General features: G+C 43.6%; 1 pseudogene; it reads left to right on the top strand.

The window, feature by feature from the left end:
• Nucleotides 1-1,917: 1,917 nt before the first annotated feature.
• LOC144677599 (histone H2A-like) lies at nt 1,918-2,406 on the top strand (annotated as a pseudogene).
• Nucleotides 2,407-5,380: the final 2,974 nt, after the last annotated feature.

Genomic DNA, 5,380 nt, shown 5'->3' with positions numbered 1-5,380 from the left:
CGGGTTGCCTCACATCCTTTAAAAAGTACCTGGATGAGCACTTGGCACGTCATAACATTCAAGGCTGTGGGCCAAGTGCTGGTAAATGGGATTAGGTAGGTAGGTCAGGTATTTCTCACCTTTTGGTGCAGACTCGATGGGCCGACGGGCCTCTTTGGCACTGTGTGATTCTGTGACTCTGATCTCATTCAATGACAAAACAGTCTTGCGGGGATAAATGACTTACCCCTGTTCCTATGTTGCTAACATGACTGAGTGCTTTATGACATGTGGATTACTAATAGTTTATTATGTCACTAGGCAGCTGGAAGATCCCTGTCTCCCAATCTCCAATAATGACCATGTTGAAACTACATTTATCTTCGACTCTTCCTCCCCTGAACTTGTGAGCTGATAAATTTGTGGAGGGCAACCTTCAGTTCTGTCCTACTCCTTGGTGTTCTGTGCTCTCTTCTCTTGCAACAAAATCAAGAACTTACTTATGTGAGTGTAATAGCATGTGACTAACTAATGGATGGATTGCATTTGGTGTGGGTGTCTATAGAACAGGCATGAAATTGCGGAAGGATGAGGGTGAGTGGCAGTGATGGATGGAAAGATGGAGATCTGAAGAAGTGCTTAGAAAGACAAGAATTGTGGGTATGCAAAGTGAGTGTTTGTGAGGAGTGATATAATGGAGTAGACTTAAGGCAGAGAGAAGAGTTAGGGTGACACTCTTAGCAAGATATAGGTGAATGTGCAGCTGTGCTTCCTTTTCCACACCTGATTTAAAGTGCTTCCTGAACTGACTCTCAGAGCATGGCACAAATGGTCCTGCTGAGCCACAGTTAGCCACACCACCATTGTGGCAGCAGCAGGACCTTCCATTGTTGTGTAAGAGTATCTCCTTGTGAATCCTCACAGTCCCCAGCAGCATGGTTAGGGAGACATCATGAAAATATGGTGCAGCCTTTGTCTGTCTCGAATCTACCATTTTGCTTCATGTTCCTTTTTGTTCCAAACTGCAGCTCCTCTGAATTCCAAATTCAGATTGGCCCTCAAAATACTGGAGTTGAGATTGTATCATGCAATCAGGCACGTTACTGTGGCTTGGATGAGAAACCCAGAAGTAAATTGATAACGGATTGGCTAAGTTAAAAGGCCATCGACAGATGCGCCAAACTTACTTTTGGTTTCCTCACACCCAACCCAACACCACCTCCCTCAGCCACCACACCGACCTCCCTGACTAGCTCCCAACGCATCTCCGAATTAATGTCGAACCATTTCTTTAATGATACTCTTCACCTGGGAAACTATTTTGTTATCTTTCTTTCACACTGCAGTCAGCCTCTCCCTGTTTATATCTATTACTGTCCTTGTTATGTCTTACCTTAGGTAATAACTTTCATGGACAATTAATTTTTATCAAGTCAATTAGGTAGGTTTTGCTTTTTAGCTAAATGTCATTCTTACACAGAGTCCACATTATTTTGTTGGTTAGATCGAGAAAAAGAAGCATTTCCTTTTTCAGTTGTTAATAGTTACATGACTTGATTCCTTATAGTCCAGTGAATTGGGCATCATTTGATTTGAGATACACCTCAACACAGAAGCTCATTTGCATTGATGACTTTATGCAATGAGTACAGGCAAGGATTGTCACAGTTGTTATTTAATAGAGTCCCGCTGCACTGTTGTTATGAAGTAGCCTTAAAATATAAGTTTTAAATTATAATCCATCCTAGAGCCTTCAAATCAGAACTAGATTTGGAATCTAAATTAATATAAATTATGAACTTGTCCTTGTAAAATCCTTCAGCAGAGCTTACAATATTAAACAAAAAAGTCTGTTTAAATATTTAGAAAATTCAAGGTGAACACATTCCAGTGCTCATTCTTTGGCTGTCAGTCGGAGAAGGTTGGTCTGAGGGAGAGATGTCTGGTCATGGTAAAACTGGAGGCAAAGGTCGCGCCAAGGCCAAAACTTGCTCCTCCAGAGCCGGACTCCAGTTCCCCGTCGGCCATATCCACCGGCTGCTGCGCAAATGTCACTATGCCGAGCATGTCAGGGCCGGAGCCCCTGTCTACCTGGCCACCGTCCTCGAGTACCTGATGGCTGAGATCTTTGAGCTGGCCAGCAACGCGGCCCATGGCAACAAGAAGACCCGCATTATCCCCCACCACCTGCAGCTCGCCATCCGCAACGACGAGGAGCTCAGCAAGTTGCTGGGAGAGGTCACCATAGCCCAGGTTGGGGTCCTGCTCAACATCCAAGCTGTGCTGCTGCCCTAGAAAACCGGCCACCCCAGCAAGGTTTATGCCTGGAGGGGCGAGATCGGAAAAAGACCCAGCTTGTATCATTTGAACTTGTTTTGTAGTACAACTACAACAAAGTGCATTCAAAAAGTGCCTTTTACACAGTAATACATCCCAAACCCCTTTAAAGGAGTGTTCTTGAACACAATCTTACACTGAACCATGTAGGAGACAAATAGGACAGGTGACAAAACTCTTGGAAAAAGAGGTAGGTTTAAGCAGTATAAAAATAGATTAAAATTATTTTGTTTTGAGCATTTACAAGATAGAAAGAAGGAGAGACTTTCATTTCTGAATGAAAGATTCATTCAGAACCACTTTATAAACATGAAAAGACAAAAGAGTATATGTTAGAAGGCAGGACGAGCAAGTGACAGATAGCCCTAGTGGTGTGTATACCTCTCCGCAGATGCTGTCAGACCTGCTGAGTTTTTCCAGCTATTTTTGTTTTTGTTTCAGATTTCCAGCATCCGCAGTATTTTGCTTTTAACCAGTTGATATATTTTGATAAGATGTAGATCATTGAATTATGTGTTTTTGTAAGAAAATTAAAAAAAGGTTTTCCAAACATTTTCAATGATAAATGTGGCTATTTAAGTTCAGTAAATAGCTTTTTTTTATTCTTTCATGGAATGTGAGCATCATTAACAAGGCCAGTGTTTGTTCCTCATACCTAATTCCCCTTGAGAAGGTGGTGGTGAGCTGCCCTCTTGAACCACTGAAATCCATCAGGTGCACAGTGCTGTTGGGAAGGGAGTTCCAGGATTTTGATCCCACAACAGTGAAGAAACAGCAATATAATTCCAAGTCAGGATAGTGTGTGGCTTGGAGGGGAACTTGCAGGAGGTCGTGTTCCCATGGCTCTACTGCCCTTGTCCATCTAGGTGGTAGAGTTTATGGATTTGGAAGGTGCTTTTGAAGGAGCCTTGGTGAGTTGCTGAAGTGCATCTTTGAGATGGTACACACTGCTGCCAGTTTACTTTGGTGGTGGAGAAAATGAATTTTAAGGTGGTGGATGGGGTACCGATCAAGCAGGATCTTTTTGTCTTGGATGGTGTGGAGCTTCTTGAGTGTTGTTGGAGCCTTTCTAATCCAGGCAAATGGAGAATATTCTGACTTGTGCCTTGTAGATGGTGGACAGAAGAGTCAGCAAGTGAGTTCCTTCCTGCTGAATTCTCAGCCTCTGACCCATCCTTGTAGCCGCAGTATTTATATGACCAGTCCAGTTCATTTTCTGGTCAATGGTAATCCTGAGGATGGTGATGGTGGGGGATTCAGCAATGGTAATTCCATTGAATGTCAAGAGAATATGTTATTTTTCTCTTGTTAGAGATGGTCATTACCTGGTGTGGTGCGAATATTACTTTCTACTGATCAGCCCAAGCTTGAATGCTATCCTGCATATGGGCACAGGATGTTTCAGTATCTGAGAGGTTGTGAATGCTATTTAAAACTGCAAACAATCATTCTTGAACATCCTACTTCTGACCTTATGACAGAGGGAGGGTCATTGATGAAGCAGCGGAAGATGGTTGAGCTTAGGATGCTATCCTGAAGAACTCCTGCAGCAATGTCCTGGAACTGAGGTGATTGGCCTCTAACAACTACAGCCATTCTTCTTTGTGGAGGGTTTTTTCCCTGCTTCCCAATGACTTCAATTTTGCTATGGTTCCATGATGCCACACTTGTGTCAAATGCTGCTTTGATGTCACGGGCATTCACTCTCACCCCACCTCTGGAGTTCAGCTCTTTTGTTCATGTTTGGAGAAAGGCTGTAAAGAGATCAGGAGCTGAGTGGCCTTTCAAGAACCTAAATTGCACATTCATGAGCAGGTTATTGCTGTGTAAGTGGTACTTGATAGCATTGTCGACAATATCTTCTCATGTGTTCTATCACAGTCGTCCCTCTCCTGGACCAGTGACACATCATTCCTGCCTCTCTGCAGGACAGCAGCTTGGAGGGGATCAGTGACGCCCTGAAAGCCCGTGTCTAGCCAATCTGTCATTTAATGTAAAGGTGATAGGTATGTTGAAGTTCTGTGGGTAGGGCTGCTCGCTGCCCAGTTCTGCAGGGATTCATTTGTGTGTCATGGTGCAACTTCCTCTGAGGCAGCCAGACCCTCAATGGAAGATTGTCTCTTCACAGTGGCCTCTGACATCACTCCATGAATGTTGGAGCTGCTCCTCCTCTAGTACATTGTGGAAAGCGAGCCTAGAAGGCACGTCGGTATCTTGCATATTTGCTGCTGACCCTCAATCATTTTCCTTTTAATTTATGGGACCGCACCTGGATACAACATCTCCAACCAGCTGAGCAGATCTTGGAAAGGATTGCACCCTCTGACACAGACTTTCCACTGCTGTACCTACTACCACTCTCTGCTCGTGATCACTTGTGCCTTGCATTGCACTTGGTGACATCCTATCTAACTGTCTAAGAGGACTCACCAACTTGTTTGTACCTGCCAGCTGGTATGCTGGTACCTGTTTGCATATGCCCTGTGATGGTGCAACTTCATCAGGACTGAGCTTCCCTGAGGAATTCTCTTTATCTATGGACAGGGATTGGATTTCTTCACACATTGTCCCTAAATGAGAGATGATTAACATGTAAACATGAAACCCTACAAATGTTGAAATGCACGTGGTTACAGTGATGATAATTGTTAAAATATTAAAGATGACTTGATTTATAGGAGATGTGGGTCTGAGAGACTAATGCTGTCATTCTGCTGAAATACGCTATCAATATTGCTAGCTCTGATGCTCAGGGAGTGTGAGATGGTGATAATTCCAATCCTTCCTTCTCTGCTGAGAATCTCTGATGACAATCTGCAGTCCTTGTTCTCTCCTTTGTATTATGCATTCTGTTATTCTGCAAGAGTGGCACACCAGACCTTTGAGTGGCTGTAATTCCCCACTACAGGACTGCAAACTAAAAAACATTCCACCGCCTGACCAGGGCATGCAAAATAACACACTAGACAGACTTCCTTTTCCTTGCCCACGTAGGCACAGCTCACATTTCAACTTCTTAAAGCAACCCTTTCGACAATTAACCCTTCACATTGCATTCTGGTTA

This window comes from Cetorhinus maximus, chromosome 1 (genome assembly GCF_964194155.1).
Source record: "Cetorhinus maximus chromosome 1, sCetMax3.hap1.1, whole genome shotgun sequence".
Taxonomy (NCBI): domain Eukaryota; kingdom Metazoa; phylum Chordata; class Chondrichthyes; order Lamniformes; family Cetorhinidae; genus Cetorhinus; species Cetorhinus maximus.
This window is presented reverse-complemented; position numbering and strand designations above follow the sequence as displayed.